Source organism: Lemur catta, chromosome 12 (genome assembly GCF_020740605.2).
Source record: "Lemur catta isolate mLemCat1 chromosome 12, mLemCat1.pri, whole genome shotgun sequence".
NCBI lineage: Eukaryota > Metazoa > Chordata > Mammalia > Primates > Lemuridae > Lemur > Lemur catta.
Genome location: NC_059139.1, coordinates 5,959,311 through 5,986,003, shown reverse-complemented (window position 1 = coordinate 5,986,003; position 26,693 = coordinate 5,959,311). Strand labels below are relative to the sequence as shown.

Sequence of the window (26,693 nt, the reverse complement as noted above, 5' to 3'; positions counted from 1 at the left end):
ACCTGCTATCCTCTGTCTGTCTTGCTCTGGTTCTCGCTTGTCCATGCCCACTGTCGGGATGCTGCGTTGAGAAGTCACACTGCTGCCACTGATGGTCAATGAGACTCTGAGGGAGTCAGTGGGGAAACTGTCTTCTCTTGGGTGGAGAAAGAGTGGTGTTAATTCTGTAAACTCCGTGATGCCTGTTTTTAGGGTGCAAGAATTTTCTAGGCTCCTAGAGAAGGGGAGTGTATTCTTTTCCATAATTTCATGCTATATCTGATTTCCCAGGCCTAGAAGCATCTCTCCCAGTGGCCGTGAGTCTCAATAGAGTTTCTCATGAACAGTCCCCTCAAGTTCTGGTCTCTTGCTTAAGATACAGGTGCACAAACTTCGATCTCCTTCTTTGGTCTTTGCTGTCTTCATATGTCCCATCCATGTCACCTCCCTAGTTATTGGGCATAGCAGAGGATGTAAACTCCTTACCGGGGTTTGTGAGAAAAAATGAGTTCCTGGGGAAGGGGAGGTAGAGCCCCTGTCTGTACCTAAGAGCCCCTGGCACCCAGCTCAAATAGCCAAATATACCCTGGTTATGCAAGCACCCTTTGTCCCTGACAAATGCAGCAAATATTGTCTTTAAGTCTGTTGCTTCCATGATAATTTATTAGGTTGAAGCATGGAACTATTAGTTTGCATCTTCATGAATAAAATTAGAGGGCTGACTTCTCTTTATGGAAGTACACTATACTAGTTATTGTGAATCTCCTCGTACTATAGAACACCTAGAAAAGCCAGATAAAAATAAACTTCTTTAAAATGCATAGCTGATCTCACAAGAAAGTAAGGAAATTCCCAAGGGCCCCAAATAAAGAGAGACTAGATAGTTACCTGGTTGCATTGGGTGAGCTGGGGGAGTGGAGCATGTCTGCCTTGGTAACCAATAGCCATCGGTCTTGGATTTTAGCGGCCATAGGAAATAAGTCCTTGGGACATGCAAGACGATGCGATGAAATTGCTCCCTTACCCCATTAAAGCCAGCCCTGTTGGTCGGCTCTACCTTCAGTGAGTGGGTGTGTAAAACACCCACATCATCAGCCAACAAAAGAGTTGTCTTTTCATGGGCTCTTGGGTGGAAAAACTTTCCTTAAATTTATAACAAGATTTCTCTGATGGAGGTTTTAGTTTGATGTTCCTATACTTGGGATCCCCCCAAAGGAGAAAATTAACAACAATAACAACAAAATGTAGCCCCCCCCTGCAACCACTCCTAAATGCCCAAAACCTTATACAAGGGACAAACTCTTAAACCAGAACATTCAGGATTTTCACAGATAAAGCTCCACAGAGCAAAAACTAGCAATCCAAATTATAAATTACAAAAAGAACAATCTACCATTTGCAAGAGTCAGCAGAAAACACAAACAGTAAATTCAGTTACTAGAATAATAGGATACTGAATACAAAATTAGCATACTTGAGATGACTAATAACACAAAAGAAAATAGAAAATAAGTTCAATATTTCACAAAAAGATTATGTAAATTATGGCAATAAAAATATGTTCATTGAAAATAAAAACTTAATAGGCAAGTTAAAATAAGGAGTTAAACAAGATACATCCAACATGTGAACTTTGAGCAGTTACAGAAAGACTTATGAATATTTCAGATATCAGGAAATGCTGGTCTGACAATTCAGTGTCATTATGTCACTGGATGCCCATTTTGGGAAGGTCAAATGGCAATAAAGGATCAGGTTTGAATCCTTAAAAGTTTGAATAAGGAATTTCCTAGGAGTTCTTTGCTGGCAGGTACACCAATTTCTAGGTAAGATGGTTTAGAAGTAAACAGTATGTCCACACTTCAATTCCATCTTTACAGTAATTATAGATAGTTGTCTAGATATGTTGAACATTGCAAATGTGTAGCACTGCAGCAGAGACTGCTTGTGTTCAGCAATCTGGACTTCCTCTACTTCTGTAGCAATAAAAACCCTTGTCTGGGCACTATGCCATCCTAAAAAATAAGTTTATTCTTGAGATTAAATTCTGAATAATGGAATCGAACAGAAGTGATGTGTGAAGCCTCCAAGTTTTCCCTTAACAGGCAAGGGAATACCTACCATCTGTCTGCCTTCCTATTGGCTGGAAAGCAGCTATCGTGGTGAGAAATATTGGGCCACGAACACTAGAAAATCATCAAGGCCTGACAAAGCAATGGAGAAGAAGGGACCTGGGTGCCTGATGACCTTGTGTAGGGCACAGTCGCCAGTTTAGATGTTTACGTGAGAAAGAAAGAAACTTGTGCTTGCGCCACTGTAACTTTTGGTCATTATCATATACGGCTGAATGTATATAGCAGAATTTGGTCCATGGGAGCAGAATGTTGCATGTTGCATTCATTAGAATCCAGCTGGCAGGATTGATGTCATTGGCTTAGAGGAAGCCTTTGGACAATGAGCAGCAAAGACACAGATTTTGGTGGGTAGAAAGCTGGTGGTATTTTGACCCTTGTTATGTACTTGTTAAGACAAAGCACTTGAGGACATTGGCATCTGCAGTACCTTGGGATGTAGAACACTTGCCATGACTGACGTTAGGGGAGATGATCAGATTTAGATGCTGATGTGTTCTGGCTGATACGTGACACTTTGAGCACAGTCCCCTGAGAGGCATATTTAGACTAGAGCCAGCCAGACGTCAAGCAAGAATGGAAGGGAACAGAGCTCTGCTAAGTTAAGTTCTCTCTGGAGGAACTTACAGCCCATGTAGTCAACCCGAGTGGACCGAGTCCTTTGCAAGTCCCCACATCAAACTGGAACAATGTAAAGGGTGGCTCAGAGTAGACTGCAAGGGCCGGAGACAGAGCTGTGTGATCCTGTTTCTCTCACTCTTCTCAGATGAGGAGTTTTCTGCTAGACAATGAGAGATCAGCATAGGGAATTTCCTCCCCACCAAGACTATGTTCCTGAACTCTCAAGGGAGTCACTGTTAATTTGAGAGGACCTTTGGCAGCGCGCAGAGGCCAGGAAAGAAAAATGCTGAATTTTCAGGTTCAAAGAGCAGTCTCCTACTAAAGCATTTTTGGGGAAATTTTGTTGCCAAGGAAGCCACAGGGACTGGTGACTCAGGGTCCCCTGCTGGGGGTGAGCGGCAGAAGCCCTGAAGGCCCCCCCTGAACCACAAGCGCCACCGGGCCCCTGGGCCAGAGCAAGGCATTCCCAGCCGGTCGCTCTCCAGAGAGCTGCTCCAGCGGCTTCCGGAGGGAGCGACCCAGGAGCCGACCCACTCCCAGAGCAGGGGCCCTTAGGAAGGACTCATTCGCTAGCAAGGGCACGTCACTGCTGTTTGTCTTCCTTGAGGAGGTTTTTATTTTAACTGAGGTTTCTGTTCCTACTCCACGATTGTATATTGGATTAGACAGGTGGATAGAAAACTTGTCTTTCAGTTTATAGTCGCTAGACTGAGAGGAGCAAGCCTGGCCCTGGTGGAGAACACTGTATCGGTCACGCGGAGATCGTAAAGCAGTAGCGATAGGAGACACAGGGATTGTCTCTCCGCTAGGGAGTAGATGAGTTTATCGGAGAAGGGCAGGCGTGGATATTGGATGGCCAGAGGGACAACTAAGGCAGAACCCTCTCGCTGGCCCCCAGGGACCACTGTTTCTTCTGCAGAACAGAATGCCATATACTATCTCTAGCTGGTGCGGGACTACCCGGAACCTAGGTCTGACCCTGTGGGTGCTGGCCAAGGTAATGTGTGTGCAGTACCGGCTACATCCCCCCAGGGAAGGGTACACACTCCCCTTCCTGTTCTTCCCTGCCTTCCTTCCTGGCTGGAATTTTCAAGCTGGTGGCTAACCACGTTGGACCGTGAAGATGTGGGCTGCCCACCAGCAAAGGCAGAGCCACAGATGGAAGGAGCCAGGCCTCTGAGGATTTTTCAAATTGTTACACCCTGACAGCTCTAGTTTCTCTCTCTCTCCCTCTCTCTCTCTCTCTCTCTCTCTCTCTGTCTCTCTCTCTCTCTCTCTCTCTCTCTCACACACACACACACACACACAAACACACACACACACACACACACAAACACACACACACACACACACAAACACACACACACACACACTCTTCTATACTGAAAGGTAAAGCAGCAAAGGATAAAGTAGAGCCCCTTTCTTATGAGGAATTGATGGGGACAGTGGGGTGTGCAGCAGGAGGCCTTGCTTATGCACCAGGGGACCAGGCATCTGTCCCCAGCTGGCTCTGTGAACTGGGCAGGACTCATAATCACTTCAGCCTCACAGTGTCCTCATCTGTATGATGAGGTTTAGGATCAACGATCTCGAAAATCCCTTCTAGCTCTCAAATCCTATCTTGACATTAACCAGTAATATTAATTTTGCAGTTTCATAATCTGCAATTATACATTCTCGTCTTCAACTCCATCTGCTTGCTGACCTCGGGAATGCAAGCCATTAAACTCAGAATCAAAACGCTTAGAAGTCAAGTTTGCCTTTTCGTTATGAACTAAAATCAAAGTGCCCAGAGTGCTTTGTCAGTTCGAATTAACAGTTGGGTGCAGGAAAGCCCTGACGCCTGTGTAGGGAAGGCGGGAGCCGTCTTTTTACGTTGCTGCAGTGTTGTTCACTTTTTCTCAGAAGTACGAAAAAAGAGAAGTCCCGCTTGGAAACTGAATGAAGTTTTCTTTTTCCAATTCAAAATAGTTTGGAGGATTTTTAATTTCCCACCTGTTTTTCTAAATAAAGTGAGCCAGTGGGCCCTGGTGCCTTTCTAGTTTGGCACTGAGATTTGTAAATAGCCCTTTGCTTTGTGTCTGGGTTTTCACCCCAAGGGGGAAATCAGTTTGGGGAGGCATCCTCTGCTCGAGTTCTTTCTACATCTGTCTGGGCAGCCTGGTTCCAATCCCTTAACTTTAACATCTGTTTTTGTCTGCACTGGTAGTCCAGCCTGTGAATTCCCATAACCTACAACTTCTTCTGTCCCCAGTCTCTAAGGAACAATATCTTGACAGGCAAGGGCTTCCTCCTACGTAGAATCATAACTCCGGGTAGGCTACATTTAATGTGACTTGGACAAAACTCAGGACTGTCTTAAAATGTATTTTCTTTAAATGTGTGAACTGGGAAAAATGAGTTACTGTACGATACCAACGAGTTCCCCACATTAGGTGATGTCATTCTCTGAGTTGGAGTAATTTTACCCAAATCCTGAGTATTTTTGTCACATTTTAAAATGATTGGAAATAATCTAACATAGCAATAGAGTCATTCATTTTATTTTCATTACAAGCAGACATTTCTGAGCACCTAGTACACAGAAGTCACTATAACCAGACACTGTGAATACCAAGAAGATAAAACGTGGTCTCTGCCCACAGAGCTGGCCTTCCAGAAAACAATATTCCAATGCCTGAGGATGCAGACTGCAAAGCAAAGGAAGTGACAGTGATTTAGTCGGAGAAATGGTGAGATTTTACATTAATATTGGCTTGCTTTCAGAAGGTAACATGCAGGCTGTGTTTGTTAGTGTTCCTTCAGGCAGTCGTTCTCAAAGTGTGGTCCCCAGATGCACTAAATATGCAAAGTCTTGGGTCCCACCCAAGCAAGACCTACTGAATGCGAGACTTAGGGGGTTGTTGTGTACCAATCTGATTTTAAAAAGCCTTCCCCATGATTTCAAGGCACACTGAAGTTTAAGAACCACAGGTCTAGAGCAGGCAGTAGCAAACTATGACCTGGAGGCCGAATCTGGCCTGCTTTTTAAAGAAATTGTTACTGGAACTCAGTTCACTTACACACTGTCTGGAGGTGCAACAGAGACTGTATGGCTCACAAAGCCTGATGTATGAACTCTCTGGCCCTTTATAGGAAAAGTTTGCCAACCCCTGGCCTCATGCACGGGAGAGGTGTGGGCAAGAGCCAGTCTCTGAAGGAAGCCAGCAGTGTCACCATCTGACTCCCATCTATGCTCCTAGCTGTTTCATCACGGGGGGAAGTTACATAACTTCTCTGTGTCTCGGTGTTCTCATCCATTAAGTGGGGGTAGGCACAGTCTCCTGCATACACAGTTAATGTGAGTGGTCAGTAGGTTAATACTTTAAACCTCCAATCCGTTGACACCATCACCATGTTTGTCCCTGTGTCCTCCTTAGTTGGCTTATGTTGTGTGTCCATCCTCAAAGTCATTTCCTTGCAAATATCCTCAACTCTTCCTCTATCCTGTTGTCTGGAGAAACCATCTCCTGATTGAACTCGATCATCCACTTACCCGCACCAGTGCCAGGGCCAGTGGACGTTACTGGAGCAAATCCCACAAGCATGCCGATGGGGTTCATTTTGGGATGATGACCATGAACCTCAACTAGTCATTCCACGCAGCATAAAGATTCCAGTATACTTCCCTAGCAAGTTTGTTTTCCTGATTTCCAAGTCATTGATTTTATAGTTTTTCTTCTCTCCTCTAACATTCATGCCGTTGCCCTACTCCCCACTCAAACCTGGCCTCACACTTCATCAGGAAAACAAAAGTCCTCAGCGAAGCTGGCCTCCTGCAGCAACAAGGGTTCCATTCCAGCGCTTGGTCTCCCTGGTCCTTCTATGACAATTCGAGGAGAACCTGCTCTCCACAAACACACATCCTATTGTCTCTTATCTTTCCAAAGCCTTTGTTCCCGGGATTATCTTATTTCTCTACTACACAGATGATTTCTCCCTGTCCATGGAGGTATGTTGACCAACCTACAAACAAGCTTCCAGTGACCTCCCTGCACAGGTCCCTCCAGCTGCTATAGTTTCTTTGTTTCTCTTCAGGACAAAACTGTTCTAATGAGCTTCCTCCAACTCCAGCCTACACTTTATTACTTCCCATTAACCCTCCTTATTGAATTATGAACTCTTTCGAGCATACAGAAGAGGATAATAATCCTATGAACACCCACCATCCCAGCTGTTTGATCTTAATATTTCTCAATATTTGCATTGCATCTTGTTTTTCATTTTAATGGAAAACAGAATCACAGATAAAGTCAGTGGCCCTGTTGAACTTCCCATAATCCCCCTCTGCACTCCCTTCCCACAAATGAAAAACCTGAATTTAGTATTTATCATTTCTGTGCTATTTGACTACTGTGTATGTACCCATAAATTATATAGATATTATGTTTTGGTTTAAATGCTCTACGTAAACTGGCGGTATACTACATGTCCCTTATGCAACCTTGTCAACCAGGCTGTATGAAATGTACATTTTCAACATTGCAAGAGTGGCCAAAATGCCTTCCCAAGTGACTGTACCAATTTACACCTCTACAGTTCCCCTTGCCAACATCTGATAACAGTTGGTGTTGTCAGACTTTTTCATTATTGCCAATCTGATTGGTATGAAATGATGCCTCCTTGTTTTAATTTAATCTCCATGATTATTAGGGAGATTATGTTACATTTTTGTGCTTATTGGCCTTTGAGCTTCCTGTTTCATTTGCTCATTTTTTTTGCTTTGTCCTTTTCCAAAGGATTTGTAGGACTCTGAAAACATATTCTGCCTACCATCTTTGGTCATTTATAGGGACTAAAAATTCTCCTAGCCTATGGCTTGCTTTTAAGTTGTATATCATCATATGAAAGTTATAAACTTTAATGTTGTTTATTGTATTGATTTTTTTTTCTTTATGGCTGGTCTTTGTATCTTATTTTAAGAACTACTTCTCCATCCAGAGGTCATATATTAACACATAGCTTCTTATGTGTTTTCTTAAATGTTTTAATGTTTTGTTTCTTGCTTTTGCTTTAATCTGCTTTGAAGTTATTTCTATGAATGGCTTAAGGGAGGTATCTAATTCAATGTCTTTACATATAAATTGTCAATTGTCTTAGACCCATTCATTGAATAGCTTCTCTCCCCAGTGAGCCAACATGCCAACTTTGTCACCTGTCAAGAAGGGGTCTCTGTGGGTCTGTTTATGGGCTCTGTTATGTTGTTCTCTTTGTCTACCTCTGGGCCAATATCGCAATGTCTTAATTTCTATAGCTTTATAAACAATACTGATATGATGCCTCCCACCCTTGCTAATAATCTAGAGAAATTCCTTAACCACTCATGGAAATTTGCTTTTGCTTTGCTTATAAATTTTAAGATCTCCTTAAATTCCATAAAAAGGCAGTTGAGATTTTGGTTAGATCTGCGTTTGTATTAAAGGATGAATTTGGGGAGCATGGATATTTCTGAATGAATATTTTTTATTCAACATATTATATAATGCATCATCTCATAAATAAATGTGGAATAGCATACTTTTTTAGATCTTCTTTAGGGTCATTAAATTTAGTTTTATATGTTTTTCACAACAGTCTTGTGGAACCTGCAGAACTTTCTCTTTATTCTAATTATTGATCTGTAGATTTTCTTAAGTGTTTCCTGTTGGAGATAATTATATCATCTGCAATTAAAAGTTTTTACTTTCAATAATTGTTTCAGTGTTGAAGTATCTAAAGGAGAATGCTTGTCTTGATCTTTTGTTTCAATTGAATGCCTACAACTTTTCATAATTAAATGTCAAGCTCCTTATTGATTTTTTGCATAGTCTATCAAATTAGGTAAATTCCCTTCCATTACTAGTTAGCTAAGAGGTTTTTTTAAATGATAAATACATGTTTAATTTTGTCAAAGCATCATCTGCAATTGTTGAAATGATCACTTTTTTCTCTTTAATCTGGTGATGAGGTGATTTATATTAGTATCTTTTTTAATGACGAAACTTTCTTGAATTTTTGAAGTTTGGCCTATGATTTTTGTATTCACTGAAATATCTTTCATAAAGTAAGGATTAATTGTGCTTGAATATTTGTTTTTTTTTTTTTTTTGAGACAGAGTGTCACTTTGTTGCCCGGGCTAGAGTGAGTGCCGTGGCATCAGCCTAGCTCACAGCAACCTCAGACTCCTGGGCTTAAGCGATCCTACTGCCTCAGCCTCCCTAGTAGCTGGGACTACAGGCATGAGCCACCATGCCCGGCTAATTTTTTTGTATATATATTTTTTAGTTGGCCAGATAATTTCTTTCTATTTTTAGTAGAGATGGGGTCTCACTCTTGCTCAGGCTGGTCTCGAACTCCTGACCTCGAGCGATCCACCCGCCTCGGCCTCCCAGAGCTAGGATTACAGGCGTGAGCCACCGCGCCCGGCCTATGCTTGAATATTTGGTACACTTTTCCTAGAAAACCATCTGGGCCTGTTTGTCTATTTTACTTGGTTAAGTATTTACTGATTCAGTTTCTTTAATAGTTATAAGTTTATCTGGGTTTTCATTACTTCTTTAATTTTTTAAAGCTAAAGTTTCCTAGGGAGTTGTATACCTTGCCAGAGGTTTGTCTGTTTTATTAATATGTTTAAATAAATAATAGATATGGTATTGTTGATTCTATTGTATCCTTATAGTCTGTTCTGATATTAACTACATTAATTCCTTTTGCTCTTTTTCTGACTTTTTCAGGTGGAATTTAGCTTGTCAATTTCAGTTCTTTTTTCCTAATATAAATATTTAAGGCTAAATTTCTCTGTAAATACTACTTCAGCTGCCTCACATAAGTTTTATGTTTTATTTTCCTATAGCATATAAATTTTCCAAATTTTCATTATGTCTTCTTTGTCACCAGTTATTTGAAATGTGGTTTACAAGTCTTTTTTTTTTTTTTTGTAATTTCTAATAGAATTGCATGGTGCTGATTATTCAAAATTCATTAAGACTTGCTTTATGGTCCCAGATTTTCTTCATTTTTGTAAATCTTCCATAAGCATTTGATATGTCCATTGGAATACATTTATTAATTGCCTTTCTTAGGGTATCTGAATTCCTATTTTTTTCTGTTGATACATCAATTACTGACAGAAATGTGCTCCATCTATGATTGTGGATTTTTCAATGGCTTATTCTGTAGATTTTTAATTTTTAATTCTGAGGCTATTTTTTAAGTTGCTTTCACATTTGCATTTTCTGATAAACTGAATTTTTTAGATACTGAATTTTTTTTTTTTTTTAGATAGGGTCTTGTTCTGTTGCCTGGGCTAGTGTGCAGTGGCATCATCATAGCTCACAGCAACCTCAAACTCACGGGCTCAAGTGATCCTCCTGCCTCAGCCTCCCGTGTAGCTGGGACTACAGGCCCATGCCACCACGCCCGGCTAATTTTTCTATTATTTTATTTTATTTTTTCTGTAAAGATGGGGTCTTGCTCTTGTTCAGGCTGGTCTCAAACTCCTGGTCTCAGGCAATCCTCCCACCTCGGCCTCCCAGAGTGCTAAGATTACAGGCATGAGCCGGCACACCTGGCTAGATGTTGAATATTTTTACTTAAAAAATATTTTTGTCTTGAAATCTATTTTTCTAATATTAGTATTTGTAAACCAGCTTCATTTTGATTGCTATTTGCCTGTTGTTTTTTCCCATCTTGTTACTGTATCTGGTTCCTGATACAATCGGATTTTCTATGTATACTTACTTTCTACTAGTTCTGCCTTTTTCTACAGTTGTTTTCTTTCCATTTCTGTCGCTTTTTCCTTGCCTTTCTAGCCTTCTATTGGATTAATTGTCTTTATTTCATCAACTAGTGGAAAACTACCCACTGGTTGAGAAGATTGTGTCTGCTATGGTTTGAATGTTTAAATTCATGTTGAAACTTAGTCCTCAATGCGGCACTGTTAGAGGTGGGCCACAGGAGGTTACTAGGAGCCCTCATGGATGGAACCACACAGCCCTACATTTGTCCTTCATAGCATTTTTCAAGGCTAATAATTACATTCTTGTGGGATCCATAATTGATCCCTACTTCCCCAACACACTGTAACTCCTCAAAGGGGAGGGATGGCCTCTGTGTGGCTCTTCATTCTATCCTTAATGTGTGGCCTGTCCCCTCTAACAAAGCTTTCCATGGAATCCCACATAGTTCACATCTTATTGATCATGGCTGAGTTTCACAGCCTCATCTAGCTGCAAGAAAGTTTTTATTAGGAAGCCAGTCGTCTGCAATTCGAATAACACTAGGTCTGTATTATTAAGGATGATGTGGGGGGAGTGGTGCTCTTCGGGGAATGAGTCTGGCGGCAGGGAGACAAGTAAGGGGGAGTGTGGGTATTCTGGGTGAGAGGTGCTGACACCGTGAATTATGTCACTAGCAGTGGCACGGAAGGGAGCGTCTGAAGTGAGGTGTGGAGGGCCTGCAGGAGCTTGATGGCTCTTCTCCCTACTGATTAGCTTCAGAAAACATTTTGCCTATTGGCTTAATTTCACTTAATAGATAATATTTTCAGGGAACTCAAGGTTGCTTCAGGAAATATTTTGCCTATTGGTTTAATTTCACTTAATAGATAATCCTTTCACGGAACTCAAGGTCATTATGGGTTAATTTCCCTGGTAAATTATGAAATAAACTAAGGCACTCTGTGCTTCTAAATCTAATCAGGGTGAATATTATTTTTGAAAATATATCTCCAAAGGTACTTATTTTCCTCCAAAGCTCTATTTTCAAAGTCAGAAGCGTATAGAGGACATTGATTAATAACTATCAAACATATCTTTTGAAAAAACATAGCCATTCTTTGCTTATAGACACTCAAGATACATACAAGGCTCAGCGTCAGAAGATAACATTCAGGAAACCATACGGAGGCTTTATCTCCATGCCACAAACCATCTGCCTTTCCTTTTAGGTATTCCAAAAACCTCTTAAGCTTAGCATTTTTCCCTTTCCCATACTATACTTATAAAAGGTAACTTGGGCTGTTTTGAGCACACTAATTTTATTTTAAGGAAATTGGGTTGCTAGAAAATGTATCTAGAAATTTAACCAAAAAGACGAGGCAAAACACTTCCAGATTTGTAAAATACTTTGGTTTTCTGGATACATAGCTGAATCTAAAATGCAATGTCTTATTAGAAGACATTCTTTTGTCCTTACTGACAAAAGAATCACTAAACTCTTCTAAGAAAAAAATAAGTATTGAAAACCACACCTACCCTCCCCCTGCTACATCTAGTTGAACACATGCTGTGGTTGTTGTATCCCTGAGTTACGGCTGTGGCTCCTGGGCACTGACCAGGATGCTCCCTTGACTGTGACCATGAGGTGGGGGAACGTAGTTCTTCCTTGTGGAATGAATTCAAGAGAGCACAGAGGTGAGCAGAGCTCACCTGGGTGGGAGGAGGGCTAGGACCTTCTGTGTCAGCCTCTGTGGAACAGCTGGGAGCGGCTAAGCACAAGCCTCTGACGAGACATGGCAGTGTGAGGCGGGCCCTGGGTGCACCTGGTGGAAACTCAGCCTGCAGAGAAGGGACCACGGTGCAGTCACCAGGGCCCACACTGCCAGAGTGGATTGACCTGGTGGTCCTTCAACTTAAGGACCAGGAACCTGCACTTTGTACCATGCCCATTTATGTTCATTCTCCCATGTGCCATAACTATTTTCTTTCTATCTATTTTTATGGGCTGCTCCTTTTAAAATAAAACTAGTCTGCTTAACTTTGCCAAGAAAGTAGGCTGCCACGCTAAACAGGATTGAGTGTTTCTTGGGGTAAAAGAACCCTAAGGAGGTTATGGTGAAGCGTAGGAGCTGATAATTCCCTGAAATCTTTCCACTTGGAGACTCTTCATTTTTTAAAACTTTGGGAAGTACCACGGCATCACCTGTAGACATAATCATGGGTCTTCCAAATATTTTAAAGGACATGAACCAAAAGCAGCACTAGGCAATCTTAGTGAGACGTCAAACTTTACACATTTGGACCAACAGTGACCAGCTGCTTTAAGAAAAAAATGATGGGACTGATCAGGTGAGCTAGCAGTTTTGTCAGTTCTTAAATGCCACGGATCTAAAAGAAGGAAAACGGAGGCATAAAAAGAACATTCACAGATGATGACTGTAATGTGTCCCCTGGCTCATTGGTAGGGAAATCCAGGTAAGACGTAAATGTCAAGAGGCTGTGATTTCTGGGCTGATGTTTTTCACAATTTTAATACAATCTACCATATCTTAAGGACCACAGATACCCAGATTTCCCTTGAAGGTCACTCAGGGCCCACAGCAACATCCTGATCTGTTCCAGGGAATGTCCTCTTCAGCTGCCTCCTGGTCCTCTGCTCTGGGATGGCAGTTTAGTGACGTGGCTGAAATTCAAGCACTAGGAAAAGAAGTAAAGACAGAACAAGACTGGTTAATTAGTTCAGGAACATAAGAGATCCTTCATATTTCTGAAAGGACATTGAGGTGAATCAGGAAATGGATGGCGTTTTTCAAGTCACATGAATCAGCGCCCCAGAATTCATCATTTTCACCAAGTGTTTTGTTGATTTTCTACCTAAAACAGCACAGACAGAGCCACACTTTTATTTTGAAAAGAAGAGAACTAAACATTTTTGTTTAAAAAAATGATCACCTTTAGTTTTATAATGTGATGACAAGCAGTGTAATGCAGGCAGCTCTTTGGTGAACAAGGCCTTTTCAAAGAAAAAGAAAAGAAATTTCATTTACAAAGAGGAAATATCTGTGGCTACTTTAAAAGGATTTTATTTATGGAGAGCCTACTCCTGTGCTGGGCCCTGGCTGAGTATTTTACACTTATCACCTTCTCACTCCTTTAAAACTTACAACTGGCATCCCTGCTAGGCAGGTTTGTTTAAGCTCCAGATGAAGAGAATGTAGCTCAGAAAAGTTCAAGAACTTTCCCCAGGTCAAAAGGTGAAATTATATCATCCACTTAGGTCCATTTCACTTTAAACTAAGGATGCACTCTATACTTTGGTTTCTTTCCCTTCTTATTAGCAACGTTTGTAATTCATTATCACTAAAATATATCTCTTTTAATGATATTTTGGTGTAGACTGTAAACAGCAAAATTGAACTCCACCCCCCCCCACATACACACAAAGTAACATAATTTATCAAGTTAAAGGTTATTTTACCAGCCCTCCTGGGTTAGGGCATAGAAAGCTATTTTCTTCCCACTGCTTAGCTCTATATGCCAAGAGACTTTTGATTTATTTTTTAAAGGGATAACTGCCTTTAACTGCAAGGTTGAGAGGCAAGAACAAGGATTAGTTAAATACACTTGGGATCTAATTTCTGTCTTCCTCACTTTGGCTACACAGGCTCTGCAGGTCCATCCAGGGGCTGCAGGGGTCAAGTGCAAGGCAGCTATCCCACCCCCACCCCATACACCTAGAAGCAGCCGGGCAAGACCTTGGACAGCCTCTTTCTCCCAGGGAGTGCCCCTAGGCCTCTATGCCACGTAGGCAAGAGAATCAGAATGCCAGGAATGGAGCTAGTGGCCCACGTGCCAAGCTCTGGAAAGGAGAAGTGTTACGCTTTTCATTCAAGTCCCCAGGGGCTGGCAGCTGCCAGCACCAGGCTGGGAGCCCCCACCACAACCCAGGGAGGAATGCTGGCAAGGAGGCCCACCCAGCTCCTGACACTTCCTCCCAGATGTCTTAAAGGAAATCCGAGGAAGGCCTGAGTATCCAAGACAGCCTGTTCACTAGTTCCAGACACTGGGAATTTGGGGATGGGCTGGGCTTCCAGGGAAACCTTCAGAATTGCTTTCACTTAATTCTTCTATTAAAAAAAAGTCTAGAAAATAAAGACAAATCGATGGCAGTTGGCATTCCCATTGTCCTTCTAGATCTGCGTGGCTTCTGTACGGGCTATAACACACTCCAGCCAGTAATGGGTTCTTTGTTTTAGGCAGGAGCTCAGCGGAACCGTTATGGACACACTGGGCCGTTCCCAGTATCGTGAGTCCCACCAGCATCCCGTTGCTGGCTCCAGCAGCGGTTGTGTGAACGTGGGCCATGGGGGCATCCTTAAGTCACTGTGCTGAAAAGGGGGCATTCATGCCTTTCCAGATGCTGAAAAAAGGGCCCAGAGAGACTGTCTCTCACCCCCACCCAGCGGGAGAGAGTCATGCACGGCCATTCAGGGGTTCGAACCCAAGTTTGACGCACACTTTACACTCCTGTAACTTTACCATTCGCCCTTTTCGCAGTTTTTAAAACCCAACGAGGCTGACCCCTTCCCAACACTCTTCTGCGTCCTTTAGAAGTTGGAGAGTTGCAAGGAAGTATCCACTCCTATTAGGAGTCTTCAAAGGTATTTTATTTGCTTTCCAGTCACAAACTTTTAACCTGAGTACTTACTCGATAAGGCCCAAGATCCAGCAAGAGTGCAACAAGTAACATCCGCCCCAGAATGACACTAGTTGACTTTTTCTGTATGGGTCCCCTCTCTCAGCGCTCAGCGTGGCTACTTCGGGCCCCTTCAGTTGCCTCCCCGCTTCGCCAGATGTTAGTTTCCCAGATCTAAATCCGCTGAAATTGAGCCGACCTAGCCCGGAGGCTCACCCCTAAATCGCTCCTCCAAGAACCCGCAGCGACCCTCTGAGTCTTCTTTAAGGAGTTTCCCGCTCAGCACGCATGAGGATGTCACAAAAAAAGAACAGAATCACAAACTCCCAGTTCGGGAGGACCGAACGACCCCTGCCTCCTCCCCAGGCCGGATTCAACCGCGGGACGCGCACATACCTGGAGCCGCGGCCGGCAGCGCCACGTCTCGGGTCCCGGCCCGCGCCGCCCGGCCCTTTATACCCGCCCCCGTGCAGCCGCGTCTGAGCGGCGGGACGGGGGCGGGGGGCACGGAAGGTCCTTGCGAGGCGGGAAGGGAGTTCGGGAAAAGTCGACGCTCAGGCGAACTCGCGTTAGGGAGGCGGGAATGGGGCGCCCGGGGCGCGGCGGGGCGCAGGGCTGGGCGGGTGGTCCCGGGAAGGGCCGGGGCCGGGGAGGGGCCCGGGGAGGTCAGCGCTGGGTGGGGCGCTCGGGTTTCACCCGGGCAGGGAGAAGGCGGAGCTGGAGGCGCGGCCGCGGGGGCGCGGCGGGGGCGGGGCGGGGCGGGGCGAAGCAGCCCCGCGCTCCCCGCCCCGCGCCGCTCTACTCGCCGGGAAGGCGGCGCCGGCGGCGGCTGCTCTCGCTGCGCCAGCTCCTGCGTGCTGCCCTCCCGCAGCGGGTGGGATCCGCAGCCCCAGGCCGGCCGCGGCCCTCGGTCTCCCCTCTGGGGAGGGGCGGCCCGGCCCGTGGGGCTCATCTCGGGGCGCTCCGCTGTCTCACTCGCGGTTCCCTGCGTAGCTAGCTCCGGCACCCAACTTTGCCACCTAGCCCGTCGCCCCTGCTGGGCGCGAACCTACCTGCCCATCGGCCGGCCGCACGCCCTAGAGCTGTGCGCCTAGCAGCGGCGCCAGCACCCGCATCCCGGAGCGCAGCAAGTAGGGGGCGGCTCTGGGGAAGTGGCAGGCGGTGACAGCGGCTGCTGCCTCGACTTCCCTAGCCAGCTGCTGAAGAGGACCCTCGGAGCCACTCCGGGCCCTAGTCACTGGATGACTGGCAGGAGGAGCGCGCCCAACACCTGGTGAGCGACCCCCTGCCCGGTCCCTGTGTGGCCCTGACTGAAACCCCTAACCGCGCTGCACGGCTGGCTGGGACCCGGGGGCAGCAGAGGTCAGCTGGTGGGTGGTGTCCGTGTTGGGTAGGGCAGGTCAGCGGGCACCTGGGCGGGGATTGCGCGTACGGGATTAGGACCACCATCAGTGCGGGGGCGCCCACAGTTGAGCTAGTGCACGGGTTGGAAGTTTGTGTCCCCGCCTTTGCCAAGGTCTGAGCACGCGGAGGTAAGGAGCTGGAGTGTCGCGGTGGGCGAGACGGGACCCCTGCCCAACACCTCGGAAAGGTGAGCAGTGGAGGTCTCTGCGCGCGTCCAGGCTTGCATTGTCAGGAGCCAGGGGGCCCCGCGGCCCGGGCTTGCCAGTCCGGGAGCCGCCACCTCGCAGCCCCGCCGGCTTGGGCAGGTTTTCCTGCTCTCCTTGCAGGGGAACCGGTAGGCAGTGGGACTTGGGCTCAACTCCGCCAAGCGCTTTGGTTAACGGAGGAGGCTAGGGCAGGGATGCAGAGGCCTGGGGAACCGCCTGCCAGGTGGGCTGCGGCCAGGCGAGCCCCTTTCCGCTGGCATCTCTCCAGCGCTTCACGGATTTCGCATATCCTGGCGCACGGTTTCGGGGCTGGAGGCAGATTGGGCCCCAGAGGAAACTCTTCCTCCCAAGATGGGGGAACGGTCGTGGAGGAGTGATTCCCACCCGCCCCCGATCGCTCCTCGCGGCGCCAGGTCCCCGGCCTAGCTCGATCAGATCCCGATTCCCGGGGCTTTGGCGGGAAGCGCGTTCACCTCCTGGCCCTTTCCTCGCTTTGTACCTGGATGCAGCTGCCTGAGTTGGGATTTAACTTTCCTGCGTCTGCGGCGTCCCGGGGATCCCCGGCAGGGGGCGCTGAGAGCGAGCGCTCCGAGAGGGCGAGAGGATGCTACAGGCAGTTGCTCCGTCCTGCGCGAGCGGGTGGGGGGTCCGAGCCAACAAGCAGCGGGACCAGGCAGATCTTGCAGTAATTTCATAGCGGGGACGGGGATGGGAGAGCTGATCTGTTGACCAAAGAGAGCTGTCAGCCTCGCTAGAAGAACGGGCAGGGAAGGCGGTTGCCAGACACGAGTCCCTAACTAGAGGCCCCTTCCAAAGACAACTGTTTCAGTGCAAACTCTTCCTGTCTGAGCATCTGTCTTCTCTTTGTAGCTGTTGCATTTACCCAGAAAGAGATCGAAATTGAGTGAAGATGATATGAATTATGTTTAATACTGTTCTGCTTTCTGAGGAACACATTAGTTAACACACCAGGAGTTACAAAGGATTGTTGCAGCTTATTTTTAAGAAAGGCAATTGTATGTCACAGATTACCCAGAAAAGCTCTGTCATGATGGCCGAGTTTGGAAACAGCAGATATGTTATTAATTATAGAGTCAATTTTTTTCTTTTGTGAGGAGACAGAAAGACAAAACCAGACTTTAATAAGAAAGATTTTTCAATACCTAATTCGGATTACTGAACTCTTGCTAATTGATGCCGGTTTCATTATGGAGGAGAGGGTAAAGTTTATCATGCGTGCACTATTTTGAGTGACCAGTTCACAATTTTAGTTAAAGCAAACAATACCTTAAGTTATGTATAAGTGAAGTAACTTTCTTGTTTCTTGTGTTTATACCAAAAGAAATATGGATTTCCCCCCTAAAGATTTCTTTTTCTATGTTTGTTTTACATGAAAAAACAGTTCTAAATGTAAGGGTTCTGTTCATTTGAAACACAATTTTTTTTTTCCTTAAGTTTCTCTCCTGTGAAAACTTTGGCAATAGCTCATTCATGATGTTGCATGCAGTCACACTAAGAATTCCTATACTCATCGAACTGTGGAGTGGATGAACTGGCACCTACTTTTACATGCTTTTAGCCAATAAGTACTTTTCTTAATAGGGCAAAGATGGATGATGCTAATCATTTTGTGCCTTTTACGAATTGCACTGACTTATTTGGTTGTTTTAATGGCAAACAGCTGCGAGATCCCTGCTGAGCTCAAAGGCTTTGGTCTCCTGGGTGGTAAAGCTTGTCTCTGTCCAAAGGAAGTTTTTGAGATGTTCAGAATTGGGTAAAAATAAACCTGTGTTCTTCAATGCCGTTTCGCTTTAAAATGATGTCTTCACCATGTCTGGAGAGAATGAAACATAGACTTCCAGCACAGAGGCTGTTAAAACTTGTTGGCCACAGGACGAAAATGAACATATGCACATTCATGCAAATTTTGTGTAAGGGTTTAGAGGATTATGGGCCTTCTGAAGCCCCATCCATTTCATCCAGTGAGAAATTTTGCTCCAGAATCTCTTTAGCCTCTTGCTGGGAGACAAATATTAAACCCAACAGACCTTTCTCTGTTCTGTGTGCTAGTTGCTCAAAATGACAAATGCCAGCTCCTTGGGGACTGTGTCAAATGCTCCTGATGTTAGAGAGAGCTGCCTATCTGAATCATTATATAGTTTTAATTAACTCAGTGATTTTTAAAGAGTCCCAAATGTCCTTTTTTTAGTCATAAAGTTATTGAAATAGAGACTTTGCTTCTGATACACATACAGGAAAAGGGGGGAGGGGAGAAGACCTTTGCTCCAAGTCCAGCCAAAAGTATAAAGGCATTCCATTATGTAGACAAGTGATCATGAACTCTAGAGTTACCTAAGATCAGAAACTAATCCCAAGGAACAGGTTTGAATTACAAATGAGATGGTGTGCAAGATAGAACAAATTAATTAGTTTATAATATATCCCAGTCAAGGAATCCATTTTGTAGTACAGCTATTTGAGAAAAGCAGACGTATATCTTACATTAAATCATCTCTAATTCTTGATTCTAAAATTATACTAAATTTTGTGTTTAAAAATGCTTCTGAAATTGTTGCTATAGTTACCCACACAAATTGCTTAGGGCATAATTATAATACCAAGGTGACAAATTTTTATGTTTAGCATTAACTAATGTTTAAAATGTAAATTATGGTGTCTGATAAATTGAGTTATCACAAAGTGCAAAGTGTCTAATGTGAAACCTTGTACATTTCTGCCCACCTGCATGTATTTGCAAATTTTTATAGAGAAAGTTAACTTTTCCTGAATCCTAAAGTGAGTGTATGTAAGTTCTTAAAGTTGCTTATGTTGTCCTGAGTACTGTTGTTGACAACAGAGACATTTTCACATATGTTCTCAGAAAACTTTTTAAATTGAGAGGCAGAAGTTTGGTTGAAAATGGCTGTTTCTGCTACTCTGCTGCTCTGCAGAAGTGCTTTGCCGTAGGTAGGGGGCAACCTGCTGTTTCTAATCCCTGCATAGATTGGGAGCAGGTTGGGGGGATAAATTCAGCAGGTGAGGAGTGGCTCCTGCTTGGTAAAGATAACAATTATTTCGCTGATGAATCTTTCATGTACTGGTTATCCAGATACACAAAATGAATTTCTGGTATCAAGAAAAGAAGAAAAACCAAAATTGAAGTAAGCTAGAATATACATAAACTTTTCACTTTCAATGTGCATACTCCAAACTTGCTTTGATTCAGAATTTGAACCAAACAGAACAAAGTGAATGAAAACTTGATCCAAGAGAAGGTAGTGGATGTTAAGTAATTTATTTTAACATACTGGTATTGACACAATTAATCTTTGGCACCTGAAAGATTCTACAGCTAAGGAAACCTGGCTCTCCCTTTCACAGAGTATTTGGGAGCCAGGCAGCTTCAAACACAAATTACATTTCACCTTGTGCATGACATTTGAAATAGGATTAACGCAACAGTGGGCTCAAGAAAACAGAAAAACTTCCCAGAGAAATTGCTGTTGTCTTCTTCTTTCTTCTCCTTCTTTTTTGTCCAAGATTAATGGTTGTTTGACAAGAACAAAGACAAGCACACTTTATTTCCCTTTCCTAAGTTTTAAAATGCTTTGGCATAGTAAGCCAAGTTGCATTTGGAAAAAATAAAATCATTCAATTTTTTTTTTAACTTTTTTTTCCCTCATGTATCAGAATTGGTTTCCTGATTAACATTGAAATAAAATAAACAAACTATGGTAACAGAGAATGATATTTTTTAGAGGATGAATTTCTTTTATTTATGGAAGGTCATGAACCCACTAATCTTTTATCTTTCCATCTTTCATTCATTATTTGTATTTCTGGGGAATTGGCTAACCCAGAGTTCATGTGAAGTGATGAGGAAGCATATGCTGGAACAATTTTACTTTATGTTGCATTTTTATGTACATTTGAGAGTAAATCACACAACTGCAATAGGTAATTCAATTACAGATATGTATGATAAATAACCAGGAGGAGGATGCTATCAGAAGCCAGTACTATTGGAGAAATAATATTATATTTGTTGAGATGTGAAATTAAATAAGTTATAGGCAAGTGACAATCAGGATGGCACAAGGACAAATTGTGCGCAGAAAACAGAGCCTCTTTCAGTCAGTTCAGATTTACCTAGTGTTTGGCAACGCTGTGTGATGGACCCACGGAAGCAAAAGCAGAGTCAAAGAAAGTAATTAAGAAGAAATTTGCTAAGCAGTTTCTTGTGATTTGTCTGCAAAATCATAAAACTGAAACTTCTGTTCTTCTGAATCACAGGAGAGATGCATTCCTCACAAACTGACTCCAAATAAAATTTGACACAAAGAGCTTCTCTTTCTGTTAAAAAAACACAAAACCCCACAACAGCCGGGCACGATGGCTCAGGCTGGTAGTGCTAACACTATGGGAGGCTGAGGCAGGAGGATTCTTGAGGCCAGGAGCTTGAGACCAGCCTGGGCAACATAATGAGACCCAATCTCTACAAAAAATAAAAAAAATTAGCTGGGTGTAGTGGTGTGTGGCTGTAGTACTAGCTACTCGGGAGGCTGAGGCAAGAGGATCACTTGAGCCCAGGAGTTTGAAGTGGTAGTGAGCTATGATGATGCCACTGCACTCTAGCATGGGCAACAAAAAAAAAAAAAGAAAGAAAAAAGAAACCTGCACTAGAATGTTTATAGCAGCACAATTCTCAATTGCAAAGATGCGGAAACAACCCAAGTGCCCGTCAATGCATGAGTGGATTAATTAAATGTGGTATATGTATACCATGGAGTACTACTCAGTCACAAAAAACAATGTGAACTAGCATCTGTATTATCCTGGATAGAGCTGGAGCCCATTCTACTAAGTGAAGTATCACAAGAATGGAAAAACAAGCACCGCATGTACTCACCAACAAATTGGTACTAACTGATCAACACTTAAGTGCACATATAGTAATAACATTCATCCGGGGTCAGGCAGGTGGGAGGGGGAGGAGGGGATGGGTATATTCACACCTAATGGGTGTGGTGCGCACCATCTGGGGGATGGACACACTTGAAGCTCTGACTGGGGGTGGGGGCAAAGGCAATATATGTAACCTAAACATTTATACCCCCGTAATATGCTGAGATTAAAAAAAATTAAAAAAACAAAAGAAAGCTACAACAAAAAACAGAAAAATTATAGATGCGACGCATCTCAGAGAGGGCTCTGAAAGCTGTTCTGAGTCAGCTACCAAGGATGCAGCTGCCCTCCTTCCTGCACCCCCTCAATCAAACTGTGAGAAGAGAACATGTCAGGGGTCGGGGACATTTATGGTCGGGCACCCTGTCACCAAATGGATTTTAGAATCAAAACTGGCTTCTGAGAGATTTAGATTTGCTGTAAAACTTTACTGATTGTGAAGCCAAGAACATAATGTTTGTAACCAGTGGCATAAAGCAAAAATAATAGTGCTGGATGTTAAATTTTTTTTGTCCGGCAGATATTATAATTAAGCCATTGTTCATGCTGGTTGACATATGAATATAAACTGAATAAAGATTTGCCTCTGAGACATCTGTCATTTAAATTTCTGTGTGCTCTAGCTGTGGACTTGACATTAGGAAGAAAGTTAGAGTTCTAGGAAGGCTGGGTGGGATAATTATCAAAATGCACGGTTTGGCAGAGACGCTTGCCTGATTGGGCAGGGCGGTGGGAGGAATCTCCATCTTGACTTACGCACTCCCTGGCAATGTGGGGGTGCTGAGGGGACGCCGCGCCTACAGTGTTGGACAGATGTCAGCAATGGTGGGCAGGTCCATGGCCAGAGAAGCTGGCAGCTGCCGATGGGTGGGATGGGTGGAACACTTGACAGGGGCATAATTGTCCCTGTGTGACTCATGGAGTCAGACAGAAGCTCTGTGAAGACCCTGCACGCAGTGGCTGGACTGTCCACATGGACTTGAACATGGCCAAAGCCAAGGGTGGGTCAGAATCGCACGTCTGTGTTGGGTCTGTGGCTCCTTCTAGAGCCCAGTCCTCAAGGTGATGGAAAGGGGAGGTGATGACAGCAAGCCAGGGTGGCCTTCTCTGCAGGAATGGCCAGGGTGTGTGGCTATCAGGGGACGGCCTCAGGAAGGATTAGGCAAGACACAGTAGCAGAACTAGGGAGCGTGTGGAGAACTGGCTGGGGGAGGAACACAGAGATCCATGGATTTGGATGCAGTGACACAACCAAACGAGTGTGACTAGCTGCCTGCTGAGTGGGGGTCCAGAGCTTGTTGTGTGTGTGTTGCTCATGTTCAGGATGGGTCTGCATGCCTGGAACCCGCAGTGGGGATGGAATCGCTTCCACTGGGGGAAGGATGTGTGTCCCAGGCTGGGAAATAGGGAGAGTGGTGTGTGAGCGCGGCCTGGGACCAGACTTCACCACTGCCACTGTCCCTCCTGACTGCAGCCCCACCCACCTCCCTGCCAATCTCCTGGCCTTTGCACGTCCTCTCCTTGCATTTGGAATGCTTTCCAACTGCTTTTCCGGGAAGGTTGCTGCATTCAGGTCTTGCTGCTTTGAAGTCTCTGCTCAAGTGTCCTCTCTTCAGAAAGGCGCCTCTAAATAACACTCACTAAAATAGTGTTCCCCCTTCTCTCTTCCCTTAGATGCCTCTTTTTCTCTCCATGGCATTTTGCACGACCCTCAGCATTGTATTTATTTCTTAAAGTCTTTCACCGATAGAAAATGTAAGTTTAGGAGACAGATGAGATTGTTTTGTTCATAGCTGTGTCACTAGTGGGGTCTAGAACAGTGCCTGGCACACACAAGGCTCACAAGCCATATTTGATGAGTAAGTACGTGCCGTATATATTGTGTCTATAGGACAGATACAATAGAGTATCCTAGATAAAGGACTGTGGCTTAAACAAGACTTTTTGGGGGCTAACCGTGGACACTAAACACTACTTGCTTTATTTGGAGAAAAATGTTTCACATACCTACAAACTGACTCATTAGCAGTCTTGAAATACAAATACCTTTGTAAGCTGGGGAAGAGGGGGCTGTGTATTTCCTGTATCCTAAGACAGGGCTATTTGCACAGTAAGTAGGTGCTTGTTAAATGATTTGATGACCTTGCTTGACTTGGAAATTAGCATAAATGAACTTTATGTGTATAGGTTATTCTAATCCAAAAATCCAAAGTCTGAAATGCTCCAAAATCTGAAACTTTTTGAATGCTGACACTCAAAGGAAATGATCGTGTATATAATGCAGATAGTCCAAAATTCAAAAAGTCCCAAATCTGAACCACTCCTGGTCCCAAGCATTTTGGATAAGGGATACTCAACCTGTATTAAAGCATAGTAAAGTTCAAATTCAGGATGTTCTTCACTTACTTAAAACAGCATCCCCTCCACACGCACAAATTCCAGGGAACATATTGTATCTGTATTACATATTTTCACACATTACAGAGATTTCAGCATTCTAGGATTCTAGAAATATGGCAGGCCTTCTTATTTTATGTCTGAGTTCAGGCTAATAAGCCTTGTCACTTAGCTGGATTTATAGATTTAATAAGCAGGAACAGAAGAATGGATAAACAAAATGTGGCATATCAGTACAATGGGCTACTGTTCAGCAATAAAATGAGTGAACTCTTGGTATATGCTGTAATATGTGTGAACCTCAAAACATTATGCTAAGTGAAAGAAGCCAGTCACAAAAGACTGAAGGATTCCATTTATAGAAATGTCCAGAAAAGGCAAACCCATAAAGTCGACGAGCAGATTAGTGGTTGCCTGGGGCTAGCAGTGCAGACTGGAAAGGACTGCAAATGGGCAGGCCGGGTCTTTTTGGGATGATGAAAATGGTCCAAAACTGGATTGTGGAGATTGTTGTACAACTCTGTAAATGTACTAAAAATTGTTGAATTGTATATTTACAATGAGCAGATTTTAAGGTATGTAATTTATATCTCAATAAAGCTGTTGAAGAAAAAAGAAAATCTTGGACATAATCTCTAAAATTAGAATAAATTAGGCTGCCAGTGGCCCAAACACACACCCTGCTGCGTTCACTGGGAAATGCATTCTGTTTCCATGATTTTCACAAAGCCTAGTGCCAGGGCCACTGGACGCTGGGCTGAGCAGCGTTTCTTTGATGCTAGGGCATTTTCTTCCTGGAAAGTGTATCTGAGCTGTAATCTCTATTATGAAAACAAGCAATCTCAGGTTGTTTCCAGATGAGACCACATAACCAGATTAAATCAATCAGTTAAACCAATCAGCCAGCCTCACTGCTAAATGTTTGGTGCACCCCAATTCCAGTCATTTGCTTTTCTGCTGGTTTTATTGTTTCGTTAGCATGGCTCAGGGGGAACATCTTTGACAACACAGAATCTAGTGGTCTCATTAGAGCTGCAGGGTCTGGAACTCTCAGTGTGTGGCTCTGCTCAACAAATGAGGCTGCTTTCCTTTGATGGGGGCAAGTTCACAGTGCCTGCTTCTGTGTCCTCGCCCAGTTTCTCAGCCGGGCGTTTGCTTCAGCTGGTGAGGCAGGTAACTTCTAACAGCCAGACCCGGTGGCAGGATGCAGATTTTTAAACGCCCAGAGCCTGAATACTTAGAGGTGAGTGTGCTCTTTTCCCTCTTCGAAAGAGAAGAGTTGTAGAATTGCTTCTAGCTTTTTCTATTCTGCTTTGGCACGCTTTGCAGTTAAAGTGCAAAGCTGCAAATAGGTTATGTGGAAAGATACATACGAATTGTCTGTAATTTCCTTGTTCTTCGACTGTCGTCTCTGGGTGGAAGCGAGTGTCTTTAGCTTTCCCCTCTTGTTTATTGCCACTTCCATCTGTTTGGTGTGTTGAAACCCTTTCTGCCTCCTGCCACAGGGCTTCCTCAGCTCTCTCGTGGGCACTTTGCTTTCCCCTCACCAGTTGGTTTCCACATGGTGGCTTTCCGTGGGAGTGTTTACTTTGGCACAGGTGGTTCCTGCTCCACATACACCCGGCACGGCTTTTGGGATCTGGCCGAGGCTGGCTAGCCTTTGGAGCTCCTGGGCATCTCTCCGTTAGTAATAGAATATTTTTATCCAGCCCTGTGGTGTTTCAGGCAAGCAAGCATTTTCGGTCCTTGCAGTTAGTGTATGCAAAATTGAGATCGAAGGTTCTAATCCTACTGCGGTGGTGTTACTGACCGCTTGCCAGGGGCAGTTCTGACCGGCTCCTTCTGAGTTTGCCTTCCCCCAAACACGCAGCCTAGCCTAGAAGCAGATTAAGAGTGACATTTATAAAATGACCATGTTTTTCTATTACTGATCCCAAATCATTACCCACCCTTAGCGAGTGGTAATAGGAGGATGCATTAATGTTTCCGTCTGCTTATTGGATGGCAAAGGAGTGGGTGACATTTTTATCTTTGATACCACTTTTGATGGTTTCAGTTGGTCAGTAAAATACTGTTTAGGTAAAGTTCATTTTGTGATTTGGTTTTGTTTTCTTTCATTTCCAGTGAGCTACTGTTCTCCACATTTCGAGGTTAACTTGATAGGCATTCTGTTAAACAGATTGGTTACATGATTAGGGAAATTTCTGTGTTGCCAGGACACATATTTAGTTTTGAAACAGAAAGAATAGGAAAGTTCTGCAATTTTCTCTTATTTTAAAACATTCTTTAGAGTAATCCCAGGTTTGTATTGATTCTGATAGCCTGAGTTGATCATAATTAAAGCAACTTACAGTGTTGTGTGCAGAATTATGTGGAGACATCATCGTAAGTGGGGAAAATGTATAAGACCAGTACTTTTGATGATTTCAACTTTTTTTGTAACCATTTACTTTTCTGAAAAGCATCCAAATGTTAGCATCCAATATTGATTTTGGACACTGCAAGATGTATAGGATGTTACCTTTATTCTGGCAGGCTGGGACATAGGGAAGAGCCT

The 26,693-nt window shown here is 43.9% G+C and overlaps 1 long non-coding RNA gene and 1 other non-coding gene across 2 annotated transcripts; both read right to left on the bottom strand.

The window, feature by feature from the left end:
- Positions 1 to 12,980: 12,980 nt before the first annotated feature.
- LOC123648133 lies at positions 12,981 to 15,809 on the bottom strand. Its single transcript, XR_006738506.1, has 2 exons — positions 15,561 to 15,809; positions 12,981 to 13,165 (listed from the first exon to the last, which is right to left on the bottom strand). It is a non-coding gene; the product is annotated as an uncharacterized LOC123648133 (long non-coding RNA).
- Positions 13,251 to 13,320, bottom strand: LOC123648745. Its single transcript, XR_006738760.1, has one exon. It is a non-coding gene; the product is annotated as a small nucleolar RNA SNORD123 (small nucleolar RNA).
- Positions 15,810 to 26,693: the final 10,884 nt, after the last annotated feature.